Genomic DNA, 18328 nt, shown 5'->3' with positions numbered 1-18328 from the left:
GACTCAGCATTCTCATTATCAAATGAAAACTGTTTTTGTGACATAAAGCGACCTAGGACGGCCTATTTCCTAAGAGCAGAAAAAGCATAGAACATGTTGGGTTTTGCAAGGGAAAGGGGAAACAAAACACATTTTAAAGGCACTAGGAGACAAAGCTTGAGGTTTTTTGTTTTTTTTATCACATCTCACGAATGTACTTGTTATGTGTCCTAATTAACCAGAGCTAAAGCAGCCCCTGCAGTAATCCTATGACCAGTCTCTGCAATTCGTGTTAAATTATCTAGAAAACTTGCTCTTAGGAAGAAAAACTAATGAGAATAGTTCATAAGAGTGGGGGAAAAATGATTAAATATAGCCTTAGGTGCATTTGTATGGTGGTGTATAGTACCTGAGAGTTAAAAAAGTTTCTTAGCTCAGGCTGCTATAACCATCGAAAGAGTGGTTGAAAGAACAAATATTTATTTCTCACACTTGCGGAGGCTGAGAAGTCCAAGATCAAGGCACTGGCAGATTAGTGTCTGGCGAGGACATTCTTTCTGGTTTATAGATGACTGTCTCCTGTTTTATCCTCACATAGCAGAGACAGCAGAGAGGAAGGAAGTTTTCTTTTGTCTGGTCTTAAAAATTCACTAATGCCAACATAGGGTTCCACCCTAACAAAGGCCCCATCTCCAAATCATACTGTGGATTAGGGTTTCAACACAGGAGTTGTGGGGGGACACAAGCAGTCTATAGTAAGAAGTGAAGGAGCTCACAGAAAAGGTCTTAGATGGAAGAATGGAGCCATGTAATACTGGGGAGCTTGGTGGTGGGATCTTAACCCTCCTTGAGGATTTACCCTTTACCAGTTACAGAGCAGGGGCCTCTCCCTGGCAAAATAGAACCCATTATTCTTAGTTCAGACCTTTTAATCCAGATGTTGTAAAAGGAGATTTTGGAGCACAATTAAGAAACTCTAGTAGGTGAGAGAACTAGTGATTCATTGTTGAATCAAGTAAGGAAGTGGAGGGAGTACAATCTTGGAAGGAGGATCTTCCACTTAAGGCTCTGTGCAACTCAATGGTCTCACCTGTAAAAGATATGGAAATTAATACTGCTTTTGATCATTGAGTGGATTAAATGAGAACATACATATAAAATACAGTGTCTTGGTACTCCTGGGTGGCTCAGCGATTGAGCATCTGCCTTTGGCTCAGGGCCTGATCCCAGAATCTGGGATCCAGTCCCATATCGGGCTCCCTGCAGGGAGCCTGCTTCTCCCTCTGCCTGTGTCTGCCTCTCTGTGTATATGTCTCTCATGAATAAATAAATCTTTAAAAATAAATAAATAAATAAATAAATAAATAAATAAATAAATAAATAAATAAATAAAAGAGTGTCTTACACATTGCTGGACCACACCAGTATTCAATAAATGTGAGCTATTATTATTGAAATAGAAGATGCACCATCTACATTGAGAAGACAATCACTTGTATCGTTACATTACTTATATCCATCATCATCATTATTATGCAATGATGAATACTCTCACAGAAATCTTATATGAGAAAAAAATGTATTTATTGAGTGTAATCTGCTTGTCTTCCATGAATACAAGGAAGCACATGACTGAAGACGTGTATAGTAGACCTCTGCATGTATGCTCCTAGAAAATGACCTTTTTTCAGTTTTATTTCACACTATAAAGATATGTCTGGAGGGTGTTAATAATAACTTCAAAATTCCTTAAGAAGATTAGAAGGGCTGTTCTAAAGTGAGTGAATTTTTCCCCCTAGCCTCTGTATTTACAGGAGAAAAGGCTGAATTATCTTAGGGTGGTGGAGACCCACACTATTGCAGCTAAAGTGACAAGTCCTTATGCAAACAGTTTCATGACTTTCTCTTATGCCATCTTGGTAAATATCTGTAGGACCTGACAAACCAAATTGGGATGATTTCTCAGAGTCCCAGAGGGTAAAACTTAAAAATTTTTGTTTGCGTGTCTGTAGTTTTTAGAAGTTTCAGCAAGATAGAGCTTAAGTTGTGGCTGATAGAACAAATATCATCACTCCATGTGCCAATCTGGTTAGCAGCCATGCATGCCATCAGTAGATAAGAATAGATGATCAGATTTTGGCCCTTAACCAGTAAAAAGTTGTGATAGTGGTTACATAAATTACTGCCTAAGTAGCTATCTGAAGACTGGTATTTGACTATTCGTGTATGTGTCACGTCTGTGTCCAAGTCCCTGATTTTCAATATGCCAGCCCTCTGTCTACCTGAACTTCTTTGAGGACTGTTCTCTCTCATCAGGTACTGGGGCCCTCAGTGAAGTGCTGGTGCACTTGTGAGCCCAACTAAGGATTTCTCGAGGATGGGAAAACAGGATGTATAATTCTGGAACTTTATTTTCTACTACTCAAATTGAGTCTTGATTGTAGTAGTAGCTACATGTGTGTATCACACATACACACTTCAAAACTCACTGACTTTACACTTAAAAGGGATGCACTTAGTTACATCTCAATACAACTGATTAAAAATAATGATGCTATAATCAGCTTTTGATTACTTCTCAATAAAGTAATAATTGACACTAAAAACAAAACTCTTCAGTGGCTCCCATTTATCTATAAGACTAAATTCACACTGCTGAAGTAGGTATTTAAATCTCTCTTCTCTATGGCCCCAAGCTACCTTCAGCAATGGTTATTAACCTACTTTATGTTATGGACCCTTTTGGTGGTCTGGTAAAAACCATGGACTCCTTTTGAGAGTAATGTTTTTAAATACCTAAGACAAAACACATTGGAGTACAAAGGAAACCAATTATATGGAAATTATAGCAAAATACCTATACAGTTTGTGATATAACCATTTATGTTCTTTCTTAACTCATGACATATATCTCATGACTACCATAGTTTCAAAGTACTGACGAGCAAAATGATAGTTTATGATGTCTGCAAATGTCATGTGAAAGGAAATACTCTGTGAGTTTTATTGGTGAGGAAGTAACGCATGCTGCTAATAGTCTTATGGTTCTTTGCCCACATTCACAATGGAAGGAGATGCTAAGTTTCAGTTAAAAGCCAATGAAAATAAAGGTGCATTTTTTCCCCCTATCAAATTCAACCTCCCTCCACACATACCGTCCCTTACCCACTCCTCCTCTGCCTTCACTCCAGGTTAAAAATGCCTGCCTACCCCCAAGTCTCCTGACAGGCCCCTGTTTCAGTGCAGAGTTCCCCATCCTAAAGCTGCAGAGACAGCAGGTAACAAGAATATGTGACTAGGTGGAAAAGCCAGAGTGGAGGACTCTAACGACTGATACAAAGCCCATGTCTTTGCTCAGAGCATTCCAGTAACACTTCTTTGTTTTTAAATGCAGTCATGTACTCGCCAAATAAAGATTAGCCAGGAGTTGGCCGGTGTGCAACTACTGTTTAATCAGCCAGAATGAACTGCCAGTCCTCCTCCTGCTGCCCTCCCCTGCCACATCTCGAGAGAGTTTCCCTTATGTAGAAAGTTCTTTCCCTCTAATCTCTATTAACCAAAATTCAGCTAGTTCAGAAGTCGGCATTTCCTGCTTCCCTGAGCTGGAAGTCATTGGGCCCTGGTCTGTGCTCCTAGAACACTTAGTTCAAATCTTTGTCTGTGTTTGTTTTTTTTTTGTTGTGGTGGTGGTTTGGTTGGGTTTTTTAAAGCACAGATCACATTTTGGCTCGTATTGTGCTCACTGATGTGCATGTTTCAACTGTTCCAATCCATCATGAGCTCCTGGACGGCAGGACACAGCCACGTTTCTTTTTGCAGCTCCCCTAGTACCTGCACTCCATGTGCACGGAGCTGAAGGGACATGGTACTCAGGCTGATCGTATGGAGACAGTCCCTGCCTCCCTGCCTCTCTGCCTTGTGTTTTTGTCTATTTTACATATGGTTTCTCATTCTCCAACCACTAGAACTAAAGCCCTGACATAACCTTTCTGTCATAGAAGGGCTTATGGTGTAGGCACAAACCTCCTGGCCCGAAAGGTAATTGATGTCATTTAAAGTCTTCCTCCAGATATGGATATTAATCTATTCAATCATTCATTCCTATAATCCCTTAGGAATCCCTTGCACCAAGTGAGAGCTTACTGTATGAAATACATCAGGCCAGATCATGCTGTGATACAAGTTTGTGAAACTGTTTCTTTGTAGCCTAGAGACTTCTTTCTTTCTTTTTTTTTTAAGATTTTATTTATTTATTCATGATAGTCACAGAGAGAGAGATTGAGAGAGAGAGAGAGGCAGAGAGAGAAGCAGGCTCCATGCAGGGAGCCCGACGTGGGATTTGATCCCGGGTCTCCAGGATCGCGCCCTGGGCCAAAGGCAGGCGCCAAACCGCTGCGCCACCCAGAGATCCCTAGAGACTTCTTCCAAAGGACATTCATTGCTCCTCTTATGGAACAGGGGTGCCCAAAGAGCATTCTCTTCCCATGATTGGTCAGCAGGGTCCAAGGCTCCATTGAATCCCCATAGCCATGGACTCCATGAAGTTATATATAAAGGCATGGAAAATAATAAAATCTTACTTTGTATCCTGGTTTTTTAAATTCTTTGCACTTTGAATAAATTACTGAAGATCTCTGAGCCTCCATTTTGTCATCTGTAAAATATGGGTGGTAATAACATCTACCCCCCAGGGTCATTTGGTGGTGACATGAGTTAATACATATACAGTGCTTAGAACAGTGCCTGGCACATGAATGTCACTGAGCACTTACCAGTGCTAGCTAAAATAAAACTCCGCCCAAATACCTGTTTCCTCTCTAAGCACCTGCTATGGGCTAGCACTGGGCAAGCCATCAGGTTATATGAAGCTGAACAAATCATAGCAAGGAGCTCGTAACATAATATAATGGTTTTCAGTCTGTAGACTGGAGATTCCTTGGGGAGACATTTTTCTGAGAATTGATTTGTTCATCACACTGAATAAATGATCCACCTCAGACATATATACTTTATTTTTAAAAACGTATGTGGTTACTTTGGGGTTTCATTTAGAAGGATGCCTTACTTCATATTTTTTGTCATTCTATATTATCTCAACCAATTATCAAGGGAATAGATGTGATCATGTGGTGGTTATCAACATTTTTGGGAGGATACCAAAAAGTGCTTCTTATGGCTAAACTATCCGGATCTATCAATTGAGTGGACAGCATGGTGTGATAGAAACCCAAATAATCATGTTTGCTTAGGCAAAGGAAATTCTGCCCCTGAAGAGTGGCAGTTAGTACTGAGATACTGCAGGATAGAGACCAATGCTCAGGCAATATTTAACCAAAATTTTTCAGGTGCTCCCCCCAAAAGTTGGGAACCCTTCACATAAAAGAAGTAAAAAGAAACTCCCAAAATGGCCACACACAGAGGGCTTCTGTTCAGCAGCAAACTCTATTTCTTTTATCCAGCTGATGAGGGAGAAGGTCTTTAAGATTCCCAGGATCAGTGAAGGGTGGGGAGAGGGGTTTCCATGGTTGGGTTGCTAAGGCAGGACTTCTGTGGATGCCTTGTGGACATGGCTCCTAATTGAGGGCCCCCTAAAAAGCCAGAATTTGCAGAGAAGCATTTGATTCCCTTTTTCTTGCTGCTGTTCTGGTACTTTGGGAGTTTAGGAATTGTTCATCCTCCTGTGGCCAGTTGTGAACCAGCAGGTTTAAGTTCTTAGACCACCTCTTTTTATAATAGATGACAATATGTGGTGGGGGTGGGGTGGGGGAAGCAGGAGTGAGCAGGATTCTGGTCCCTGTTGCAGTTTGAATTTTCTGTCTTGGCAGTCCTCCTAGGTAAAGTCTTCAAAAGACTGCAATGACTTTTCTGGCAAAATTACTGGGAAACCGTTGCCAACACTAAGAATCTCACACTCAGAAACTCAGAGATTGGATATGAGTGAACCTCCTACCTTTCTCTTTAAAGTTCCATGCCTTAAAAATAGTTATGGTGCAGTGTTCCTCTGTAGAGAAGATGGTTAATATTTCCATTCTGATCCAGAGGAAAAGGTCAGCACACTTTGCTGCAGACAGGTCTTGGTGAACCCTTGATATTTATTTCATTCTCAAGGCACTTGGTGATCTCCATGGAAAAAGAAATCTCCCTGTTTTTGTGTTTTGTTTTGCTTTGTTTGATTTTTGTTTTTCTAGTCTGGGAACTAATGTCTCTGGTTACTCCCAGAAAAATTGTAATGTAGTACAAAGTTTATTGGCTGGCAAATAGCAGACATTCACTACAAGTATATGGATTGACTAAAGAAATGATTTTTCGCCTACCAAGCTGTTTTAGCCTCCTTAATCACATTCCCATATGTGGAGTGTTTTCCTCCAAGCATTTACCTTTTTCTACTCAAAAAGCTGCTATGGGCCTGATGAACAAGTGGTATCGTTTTGCAGTTAAGAGCAAAAACTTTGCAGCCAAACATACCAACATGTGAATTCTGGTTCTGCAGATAACAAGATGGGTGATTTTGAACAAATCTGAGGCCTCAGTTTCTTCTTCATTAACATATGTTAATCAACAAAACCTGAAGGCTACCTAGGGAACGGAAGAAGACATTTGCAAATGACTTACGTGATAAAGGGTTAGTATCCAAAATATATAAAGAACTTATACAACTCAACACCCAAAAAACAAATAACCCAATGAAAAAATGGGTAAAAGACATGAACAGACATTTCTCCAAAGAAGACATCCAGATGGCCAATAGACACATGAAAAGATGCTCATCATCATTTACCATCAGGAAAATGCAAATCGGAACCACAATGAGATATCACCGCACACCTGTCGGAATGGCTGAAACAACAGGTGTTGGTGAGGCTGTGGATAAAAAAGGAACCCTCATATACTCTTGGTGGGAATACAAACTGCTGTCAGCCACTCTGGAAACCAGTATGGAGGTTCCTTAAAAAGTTAATAATAGAAGGCATTTGGCTGGCTCAGTCAGTGGAACATGTGACTTTTGATCTCAGGGTTGTAAGTTCAAGCCCCATGTTGGATATAGACAGTACTTAAAAATAAAATCTTTTTTTAAAAAGTTAAAAATAGAACTACCTTATGGCCCAGGAATCACACTGTGGTGTGATTAAATACTAGGTGTGGGTAAATACTAGATATTTACCCAAAGAATACAAGAACATTAATTCAAAGAGATACATGTACCCAATGCTTATAGCAGCATTATTTACAAAATATAGCCAAGACATGGAAGCAGCCCAAGTGTCCATCGATTGATGAATGGATAAAGAAGATGTGGTATATATAAAATGATATGTATAATGGAATATTATTCAACCATCAAAAATAATGAAATTTTGCCATTTTTAACCACTTGGATGGAGCTAGAGTGTTCCCCCCCCAAGTTTCAGATATTTATTATTCAATGTAAACCCCAACACAATACACCAATATGATTTCATGCATTTAGAGGGGAAATAGTTCCTGAATAAGTGGAAAATTGTGCAGATAGCTTCTGGAAGGCCTTCATTCTAAGCAACTTTATAGTGAAACATTTCATTTAGAAGTCTGGGCCTCCTTTCTTAAGTTTGCTGTAATCTACATTCACCAAATAGAATTTGTATTGATCATTAGGACCCAGTTTGTTCCAGAATTCTGGGTTATTCTTCCTATCCCAACTGATATCTGGATTGAACAATGCCAAGTGCAAGACATACATTGCTGCTCCAGTACCTCTTGCCCCAATAAATAAGAAGAAGGGGATCAAAGCTGGATGCTCCTTGGTCTGACCAATGATCTGGCGTAACATAGTCACGGCAGAGGCCTCCTGTCCAGAATTTAAAAACCAAGTCTTCAAAGCCTGGAACCAATGGAGCTAGAGTATATTATGCTAAGCAAGATAAGTCAGTCAGAGAAAGACAAGTAGTATGATTTCATATGTGGAATTTAAGAAACAAAACAAACTAGCAAAAACAAACAAACTAGCAAAGGAAAAAAATGAGAGAGAGAGAGAGAGAGAGAGAGAGAGAGAGAGAAAGACCAACCAAGAAACAGATTCTTAACTGTGGATAACAAACATGGTCACTAGAGGGGAAGATGGGGGGATGGGTGACACAAGTGATGGGGATTAGGAGTGCACTTGTGATGAGCACAGGGTGATGTAGGGAAGTGTTGAATCACTATATCATATACCTGAAATTAATAGAACACCGTATGTTAAGTGACTGGAGTAATACAAAAACTTAATGGAAAAACAAAACAAAACATGTGTTCAGTGAAACCTACCTTACAGATTTATTGGAAGGATTAAATGAAATAAAATTTTCCAAATTTCAGTCACTTGCAACTTGCCTGCATATTTTTTTGCATATTCAAATATCACCCATCATTATTCCCTAATGTTTTCTTTAAATTAACTCATTTTTTTATACAGCTTAATTTTAAAAGATAAACAGACACTTGTTACCTCTCTGGTGATAGAATTTAAGTGTAAAATATAAATGTAATGGGGACTAAACAATATTATTAAGTTCAGCCTGTATATTTTTGCCTGCAAAAGTCTCTGACCTGAGGTCTGCTGTCTTTGTCCAAAAGAGAGATTATGGTCAAATGTTAAAGGGGGAGGAGGGTTGCCCAGAAAACTCTTGGTTGTTTTGTCAGCTCAGAGGACAGATTTTAGTGACGTTTTATATAATCTTGGCCAGAGATGGGTAAATTGGATTATCTTAAATGCCAAAATGGAAATCTGTTTCATAGCCTGCTCAAGTCCCAGATCGGCTCATTTTCCCTCCTTTGACTTTTTCCTCACTTGTGTTTCTTAAGCACAAAAATAGCACTTCCACATTGTCATAGCTCTGTCCTGTGCCTACGCCCCAAGGGTGACACCTACTTACCATCTTTGTGTTCTTTCCTCTTTCCCACTTTTTCCTCTACCTCCTTCTTGTCATCACTGTGTCCACCAAAAGCTCTCACTTCAAGCTCTTCTCCCTCACTTTTGGGCCTTCCTGAGCATCCCTGGCATGCATGACACTCTGCTTAAAGTGCCAGTTAATATTTAAGTCCATTAAGCTCATTATGTAGTCTTTCTCCTCACGGTGTACCCAAAGAATGCAGCACAGCCAGGATCTCAAAGGCTTTCCCACGGGGAGCTAAGGGAGAAACTCTCGTGGTGACTATGGACCTTGCAGCCAGCTCCAGGAATTCTGACTGTCCCCAATTAGTTTATAAAATGTTGGCCATTGTACATTCTGTTTCTTGAGAAAAGTTTTCATAGCCCCGTGCATTTCAACAAAGTTCAAATACCACTTCTTTGAAGATTATGTATCATCACGAACATTGACTTGATAAGGTTCTAAGTGTTTCTCCGCTCCCTACTTGGTTAGTTGGGAGAAGAAGATGTTGTGTGTGTTTTACACAAAGAACATGTTTTGAGGCCTTCCATCCAAGCACTTCATCCAGGCATAATGGGAACATGTTAGAAATAAATCGCATATCTCATCATCCACCACGAGTCAGGGAGAGGAGGAAAAGGAACAAGGTTTTTAAAAATGCCTTCAGGGGCACCTGGTGGCTCAGTCAGTTAAGCTTCTGCCTTCAGCCCAGGTCATGATCCTGGGGTCTTGGGATCGAGCCCAGTGTCAGGCTCCCTGCTAAGCAGGGAGCCTGCTTCTCCTTCTCCCTCTGCCCCTCTCCCCACTTGTGCTCTGTCTCTCCCAAATGAATAAATAAAATATTTTTAAAAATGCCCTCAGACCTCCAGCTATTGACTGGGTCACTCAATCCCAGGAGCCCCTAATAATTTAGCTTGATTTGCCAGTGACATGGAGGACAAGGATTATATGTCAGAACCCCCCTGGTGCAAATAGCAGCTCCATGTCATGGGTGGGAAGGTGACAGTGGTTACTCACTGCTTCTCTGTTTTCTATTTTCTGTGGCCACTGTTTCTTCTTGGGACTCAATCCCTTCCTCCCTCCTTATGAGACCTTTTCCTGACCTGACTGCAAGGGCTATCTCTTAGTTATACAATGTGTTCTGATCCATAGATTTCTGTGGAGGCTCGCCTGTGAATAGATCCTTTATCCCATTAGGAAGTTTCTGTGCCATCGGAGTTTAGGAAATCTGCTGAGCTCAGATCTCTGTATTTTGCCTCACACACTTTGGGCTCTGTGCAGGAGCAGTCCAGTGTTTTCTCTTCCTTCTTAAAGAGCTCCTCATCCCTCTTCTTCCTCATTATGTAATTTATAGAAAATGATGCTGGGCATGACCTCCCTACTGCCTGTATCTCCTCCCGTGCACACACACACTTGCACATGGACACATCAACAACCAGTACTTTGAACATCGAAATTTGTCCAGCAGGGGGCCGTTTATCAACCAAATTCTGTCTGGTTTTTGCATGTTTTAAATTAATGGCAAAGATCATATCTTGAAAGTGTCCTACACATTTGTCTTTCCATCCTACATGCTTCCACTCCAATGGCCTCACTATCTGGCTCAAATTTAGTCCAATGTGATTGGCCCCATCAGGAAATGCTCGGGGAGGAACAGTCAAGTACTCAGTGGCTCTAAGCAGTATGTGGCATTAATCTTTGGCTGGATCGTGGAGCCACCTTAATGAAAAAAAAAAAAAAAAAAAAAAACCTTTCCTTCTCATTTTAATCTCTTTCTATTTCTTTCCTCTTTATGCCTGGTGTTGCTACCTGGAGATTGAGATTCAAAGAAAATCATTCCTGAGGGTTTATGATTTAAAAGTACTTGAGAAAGAAAGGCATAGCACTCTTGTTAACATTTTTATAGCACCTCCAAAGCTTCTGAAGAGCACTGTTGACTACAACAACCCAGGTACCCAGGCATCAGATCCCTCAGAGAGTAGACTGGGTTTTGTCCGCTAAAAAAGATGTCTTCACACAAGATCTTTTTCCTCCTCCCTTATCTCGTAGCTCAATTTCCTAAATAATTCTTCGCCATGACCTTCTGCTATAGAAAACAGATGAGTTAACTGGGAGTGAATAGTAGTTTAGAACCAGGCTTTTCCCATCACATTAAAGGCAAGCATATTTTCTGGCCTCATGCCCACCTATCATGTTTATTCCCTTTCTTTACATCAGGAGTGATACCAGAAGGCATTCACTTGGTCACTCACAGACTTTAGCCAAGGAGTGGGCACTGCTTTAGACACAAGATGCCTCTAAGAGCAAGTTGGACAGGGCCTATGATCTCACCTGCTCACATGCTGGGTGAGCTCTGCCTAACCCCATGGAGCTCTCTTCCAGAGGCTCCTGTGGCACATAGGTTGTCAGGTGGTCCTCAACAATCCCATCCTCTGGAACTCATGTCCTCAGCTTGAGTGTGGGTCGGACCTATGAACTCCAGCAGTAGAACATGGCAAAGGTAATGGAATGTCTCTTTGGGGATTATAGTAGAATATACGAGATTTCATCTTGCTGGTATACTGACTCTAGAAACCCACTCACTGCCACGATCCAGCCTCACGTGGCAAGGAACTGAGGGCCACTACCAGCCAACAACCAGCAAGCAGCCGTGGGCCTCCGGCCTGCAGCTATAAGGCACTGAATTCTGACAGCAGCTGAGTGAGCTAGGAGGTGCTGTCTTCCCCTGTCAGGCCTCCAGATGAGAATGCAGGCTGCTCAACACTCTGACTCTAGCCTTGTGAGATCCTGAGAAGCCATTCCTAGGCTCCAGATTCACAGAAACCATGAGGTAATACATGTGTTGTTTTAAGCTGCTAAGTTTGTGGTAACTTGCTAAGTAGCAAACTCAAAGGCTTTTGAGGACAAGAGGACAAGAGGAGCTACCTGACCCAGCATGGTCCCACAGCCTCCTAGGGTTGGTTAGGCTGGCATCCTCTATTCATCTCGCATATAGCCCTTAGGATCCTTGGATTGCAGTGTTGTAACCCTTCCACATAACTTCCCTCAGCTGGGTAAATGTCTTTACAACCTCCCTCTACTCCATGAACTCCTTAAAATCAGAAAAATGTTGGAGCAGAGTTGTTTGCAGCAACACCATAATGGAAAGATTCCTGAAAAACTCTATGAGTTGAGAGCACTATGTCACCAAAGTGATTTAAGACAGGTCCTCTCCCATTCCCACCCTCTCACTCCCAAGTATCTTTCCAGACTCCATATTCTCACTGTTGGAGGATTTGTCTCAAGACAGTCCATTTAATTACATTTAGTAACTTTCCATTCCTTCATTCATTAAGCTCAACAGATTTCATGTCCTCATCTGTAAAATAAGTGTCATAATATGAAAGGAAAAGAGTTAATTTATATAATAATTTCCTGGCACCTTGTAAATATTATATACACATACATTATGATGATGATGCTATTATTATTGATGTAGTTTGTAGTGCTATTTATTATTATAGCCAGGCGAGTAGAGATGTGAAGAAGACATGACCCTGCACCTATAACTGGTTCCTTAACTGTCTGGTAGTGAGCAAAGTTCTGGAAAGAGAGATGAACAGGACAGGAAGTTTTACAAAGTGAAGGCCTGAAATTAGCAATACAATTTCCAAAACCACATAACACATCCTGGAAAAATCACTTTGTAGGAGGGGTGGAGCCTACAGGTGGGAATTATAAAAAAATGCATCTGATAGCGTCCTATGTCTTCTTGGAATCTTAGAAGTCTGTCAGTGCTGAAAGAGAGGAGACAGATGAAGAAAATTTCATCTATATTATCATTTTCACAGAATCAGTGCTGCTAATGCAAAAAAAAATTACATCGAAAATACCAGAGCTGTGGGATTATTACTCACAGCAAATTATATACATGGGGAACACAGGGTACAATAAGTACTTATTTATAACTTCAATAAAAGAACAAGTACCAGAAAAGTTAGAGTTGCTTGCTTTTGCTTTAGGAAAGCTAGTGGGGAATCTAGGGGGTAAACAGCCTTCAGGAGTGGGCAGGAGCCCATTACTGGGACTACAGTCTGTCCCTGTTCTCTGGGAACATAGTTCCTTTTTGTGAATGGAGCAGGAACATGATGAAGCAAAGGGGAAGTGAGCTGCCCTGTCCTGCATGGGACCATTGAGGTTCAAAAATGAATCTCTGGGTCGGGTGGGGGGTTGGGGGGATGGCTCAAGACGTGGCCTCCAAACAAGATTTTCAGACATTAATCTGTGTTTCCTTGGGCTTTCTTGGTCCAGGTATTATCCAGGGTAAGAATAAAAATGTGACTATATCCTGATGAGATCGTGTCATGTTGTAATTGGTTGCTGGAGAGTGTGTCTCAATCTGTGGTTGAACTTTGTATTCTCTCTTTTTACCTCTGTTCCTAGCATGGTGTCTACACATAGCAAAATAATCTATATTTACAAATAATGAGTCACTGAATTAAGAGAACTAGACAGGAATGGTTAAATATTCAAAAGAGGGATAAAACAACTCATTACACAATAGTTCCCATTCCCATTTGTGGGCTCCCCCGCTGAGGGTACATTTTGACCAGTTTAGATACAATGCTGATAGGGATAGAATTTCAATCTAGAAGTCAGAGACTTTGTTCAACTATTGTGTCTGTAGCAATAACCAGTTTCTTGAGACCTTTTCTAGATCTGTCCCTAACTACTCCATACAACTAGTGCTTTGTTTTTCTGGCACAGAAAGGATGGAAAAGAATTCTCCAATGCTTTTCTCCTAAACTGTGACTCTGCCACGCTTTATAAATGTTTGTGTATGGAGTAAAACCAGATATTTTGACTTCCTCTCCTGGTCAGTCACAAGATGCCTGAATTTTCACCATTGGGATTCTTTACAGCTTGAGGTTTTGTTATGAAAGTGTCTGTCACCACAGTTTAATGTGCCAGCTGGACTGTGCTGAAGCCTGCCCAGATGGTGAAACATTATACCTGGGTGCATCTCTGAGGGTGTTTCTGGAAGAGATTAGCATTTGAATTGGTAGACTGAGCAAAGAGAGCCCTCACCAATGTGGGCAGGCCTCATCCAAACTGTTGAGGTCCTGAATAGAACAAAATGGTGGAGGAAGGGTAAATTTGCTCATTTTGCTTGAGCTGAGATGTTCATCTTCTTCTGCCCCCAGGCATTAGTGTTCTTGGTTCCCCCAGAGTGCGGGCCTTCAGACTCTGTCTGGGATTTATGTCATCAGCCCCTTGAATCTCAGGCCTTTGGGTTTGGACTGAATGACACCACTGGCAATTCTGGTTCTCCAGTTTGCAGATGGCACATCATGCATATTGTACATCTCCATAGTGCATGAGCTAATCTCCATAACAAATTTTCTCTTGTGTATCTATATCTATCTAACTCCCATTGGTTCTGTTTCTCTGGAGAACCCTGACTAATACATACTTCTTCATAGACCAGCTAGTGAACACATAGCTTTGCTATTTGAATTTGCTTTGCTGTTTATTTCTTGGAGTGAGAGAAACATGAAAATTGGGGTGTCACAATGAGGTAGGGTTTGTAATGATTAAAAAGAGGGACTTGTGATAGAATCTAAGCCCCTCCAAGATTTACTATCTTGAATAGGGTAAACTTTCTAAGTCTCTTCTTACTCTAAAATGACAATGCAACTACTTAATTGATATCCTATAATTCAATGAGATGATTTGTGTGAAAATGGCATAGAAGTAAAGCAATCAGTAATTATTAACTATTCCTGTTGTGTTTTGATTGGGATGCAGGAAAAGAAAAGAGGAGGAGGGGTTAGGAACTCAGGTGCCATCAGACATTATATGGAAGAGGGAAGGAGTGTAAGAGGGAGTGTTTTTAAAATGGTGATATGATGGTGGAGAACTACATATTTCTCTAAACAAATCATCTCACAAAAAGGCCAATTCTAAGTGTTTACATCTTGTGCTAATGCATTCTGCAAGAACATCATACCTGTTCCTCATCAAACCCCTGGGATTCAGATGCTTTTAATATATTTTTTCCAGTAAAGTGTGATAGGCAGAATAATGACCCACAAATTTATACATGTCCTAATTTCTGGAATTTGTAAGTGTATTACCTTACATTGGAGAAGGGACATTGCAGATAATGAAGACGATGAGCCTTGATACAGGGAAATTATTCTGGTTTATCTGAGTAACACCCATCTATCCATACAAGTCTTCAAAAGCAGAAGAGGAAGGCAGAAGAGTCAGTCAGAGAGATGTGCAGAATAAGAAAGAGGAGAGATTCATTGCCTGAGAGGCGCTCAACTTTCTATTGCTGGCTTGAAGATGGAAGAAGGAGGCCATGAGCCAAGGAGTACAGCCTGCCTCTACAACCTAGGTGAGGCCTCAGCTGACAGCCAGTGAATAAATGGGGATGTGAGTCCTACAACCAAAAGGAACTACATTCTGCCAACAACCTGTATGATCAAGGAAATGAACTGTCCCCTAGAGCCTCCAGAAAGAAATGAGATCTTGTTGACACCTTGATTTCAGGCCCAGTGGTACCTATACTGGACTTCTGACATGGAAAAATGTAAGATAATAAATTTTGTTGTTTTCACTAATTTGTTTTGGTAGCAATATAAAACTGACACACGAAATTAAAGACAGAAGCTTCATTTAATTCCATTAATTAATTTATTTGCATATTTACACATTTTCAAGCCCTCATTGAGCAGCTATAGCAAACAAGGCATTGAGCCAGTTGCTGGTAATAAAAGCATGAGTAATACCCAGTCCCGACTCTCACCATATTTAGAAAGTCAGTGGAAGAACCAGAAAAAGGTTTCAGACTTCCTAAACAACTTGTTCTGCCTTAATTCTCTGAACTACTCAACCTCTCCTCTTGCCTACAATTTCAAAACAATTAGTCACAGTGAGGGTGTGTTATGTTTTGCAAACTCATTGGCATGAATGTAGTATAGGCAAGTTCAAGAAAAACTAATGGATTTTTCCCCCTTGGTCTATGTCCAGTGAGATCATGGCCTTGGTGCCCTTAGTTGCAGGGCTCTGGCCCCTTGATAAACACCCACATTACAAGGCTGCTACCCAGTAGCACAGTGGCATCTTCCCTACTCAGAAGAGATTCCTACAGAGGATTGCTTAGGCCAGGGCTTTCCAAAGCCCTGGTGTACCTAAAAATCATCTGGAAGGCTTATTAAAACACAGATTCCTGGGCCCTAATGCCAGATAGTCCCATTTAGTTGATTTGGGCAGGGGCCTGAGAATCTGAATTTCTAATAATTGCCCAAATGATGCTGCCTGTCCACTGGGCACACTCTGATCTTCGGTGGATTACTCCTTATTTATGGAGAAATATGGCGGCTGATGCCAGGAGGGTCAGAAGCAAACAAACCTCAAAAACATGTAGCATATCTGCCAATTGGCACCATACTTTTGAATACTTGCACCCTGACCATCCTCCACCCTGTTCCCCTCTGTTTTTGTTCCCAGACAGGATTTCCCTGTCCTCCTGTAGTAATCTGGGATGCCCTGCAACTTGCCAAAAATTCAGACCACTGAGAAGGAAGGGAGAGGAAGGGACGATGAGTGGTGTTTCCCTAACCCGTAGGTCGAGACAAAGGGGCATGGTGCCCTTGCCATCATAACTAGCATCCTCACTGATAAGGTGAAAACAAAACAAAACAAAATGTTGAAATCTCTGATTGGGCAATTTGGCATAAAAACAGAGCATGTGTTCCACTGAGGGGTAAGCAAATATACAATGTGCTCTGTGGACACCGAGGGCATCACATGATACTGCTGCCTCTTCCATCCCCATCCCCTACCATCCCCTCACCAGATGCTGCTGTCCTTTTTACCCCTCCCTGCCATCCTTCCATGACCTTTTTAAAGCCAAAGTATACAACAGGATGAACTGACACACCACTGCTAATGACTTACTGCTGAGTCCTCTGACATTGTCTTCTACAGATCTTTGGTGTGAGCTATGAAATTGCCATAAATGTCAACATGGTGATTCCAGGCAATAATCTTGAGCTCCTGAATTGAGTACTTGTATCCATCACTTCACTCTGATTGGCTTATAAGTGCTGTAAATTATAACTGTTATAAATCAAAACTCTGTCAAATACTGCTTGCTTGATTAAAAAGAAAAATATCATCCTTGTTGTCAAAATTGGTTTTTGCTTAAGTCCTCTTTTGAAACAAAAGAGCTTTCTAGAGCTTTAGGAAGATGGTGTATCTCCAGATGACTGTGGTAAAATTATTTCCTTTGTGCCAAGTCTCTGCAAGATGATAAAGACTTGTTTGGCATGTGAACTTTTCCATATTTATAAATATCTTTTCTTTAAATGAGAGTAAAAGACAATTATTGCTTTTATTTGCTAAATTATTTTATTTTGCTGTAAAGTTCTAAAATAAAGAGGTACTTTTCCCCTTTCAGGTCTATGGCCTCCATGAATCCATAGCCATCCTTGGGCCATAGATTGAGAAAATCTGCCTGAAACACCACTGATTTTTTTAAGTTAATTAATTAATTAATTTAGTAATCTCTACACTCAATGTGGGGCTCGAACTCACAACCCCAAGATCAAGGTCACATGCTCTTCCAGCTAAGCCAGCCAGGTGTAAAGCACCCGACTTTCATGTCTCCTTTCCCTCTAAGCTTCTTTCCAACAACTCTAAATTTCAATGAATTCAAGAAGAGGATTTCGTGAATCAGCCAGCCTGTAACAAATGGAGGCCACTGTCTTCTTGTGGGGAGCATTTCAAAGCTTCCAAGAGAATTCCACAAAGTATAAGGGTCAAAGTCACTGACCCTCATGAAGTTTTAATTATTCAGGCAACAAACTGATCCAATGTCTTTAAAACTTTTCTAAACAACATTGAAATATATATACTAAATGTGAAAAAAAGAAATTCAGTGGAACAAGAGTTCCACTCTTGTGCCCAGAGGGGAATCTCTGTCGACAATTAATTTATGTGGTACATACTTTATAATTCTCTGATCTTCATATGCCAGTGGGAACATGGATGTATTATGATACTTAGCAATAACTAGGGAAAAAAGAAAGTACTCAATTAGTTTCAGCAAGTTTAGTATTTGATGGTTCAGGCCATCCAAGAGAGATTAGCTATATTTTCTATATTTCTACATTTTCTCTCACATGCAAAAAATCCCAGGGAGGTTTTCTTAAACCTACCTTGAGTCAGATGCAACTCTTGGTCCAGTCAGCTGCCTGGGTATAGTGTTGGATCAAGTTAATTCACGGATACTTGTGCTACAACTATGTAAATATGTACATATGTGGGTTGAGCAATTTTGTTCTTCAGGAAGAACCAAGCAGACACCTCCACCAACCAACATTTAGAAGGCTGGTAGTGCTTTGTCCTTAGCCTAAAACAGAATGGAGGGCTCTACGGGAAATGAAAGAATTTTCTTTTTTTTTTTTAAT

General features: G+C 40.7%; 1 long non-coding RNA gene and 1 pseudogene across 3 annotated transcripts; both read right to left on the bottom strand.

The window, feature by feature from the left end:
- Positions 1–233: 233 nt before the first annotated feature.
- LOC144321922 (uncharacterized) lies at positions 234–18122 on the bottom strand. 3 transcript variants are annotated; one of them, XR_013387424.1, is made up of 3 exons: positions 8871–9234; positions 6357–6555; positions 234–1069 (listed from the first exon to the last, which is right to left on the bottom strand). It is a non-coding gene; the product is annotated as an uncharacterized LOC144321922 (long non-coding RNA). The 3 variants fall into 3 exon arrangements; XR_013387425.1 differs by having other exon boundaries at positions 235–1069; positions 5930–6555; positions 8871–9261; XR_013387426.1 differs by lacking the exons at positions 234–1069; positions 8871–9234 and adding exons at positions 12132–12225; positions 18077–18122 and having other exon boundaries at positions 4252–6555.
- LOC144321572 (cytochrome c oxidase subunit NDUFA4 pseudogene) lies at positions 7388–7899 on the bottom strand (annotated as a pseudogene).
- Positions 18123–18328: the final 206 nt, after the last annotated feature.

This window comes from Canis aureus, chromosome 10 (genome assembly GCF_053574225.1).
Source record: "Canis aureus isolate CA01 chromosome 10, VMU_Caureus_v.1.0, whole genome shotgun sequence".
In the NCBI taxonomy this organism is placed as follows: Eukaryota; Metazoa; Chordata; class Mammalia; order Carnivora; family Canidae; genus Canis; species Canis aureus.
Note: the sequence above shows the minus strand (reverse complement) of the source record. Positions and strands in the feature narration are given on the sequence as shown.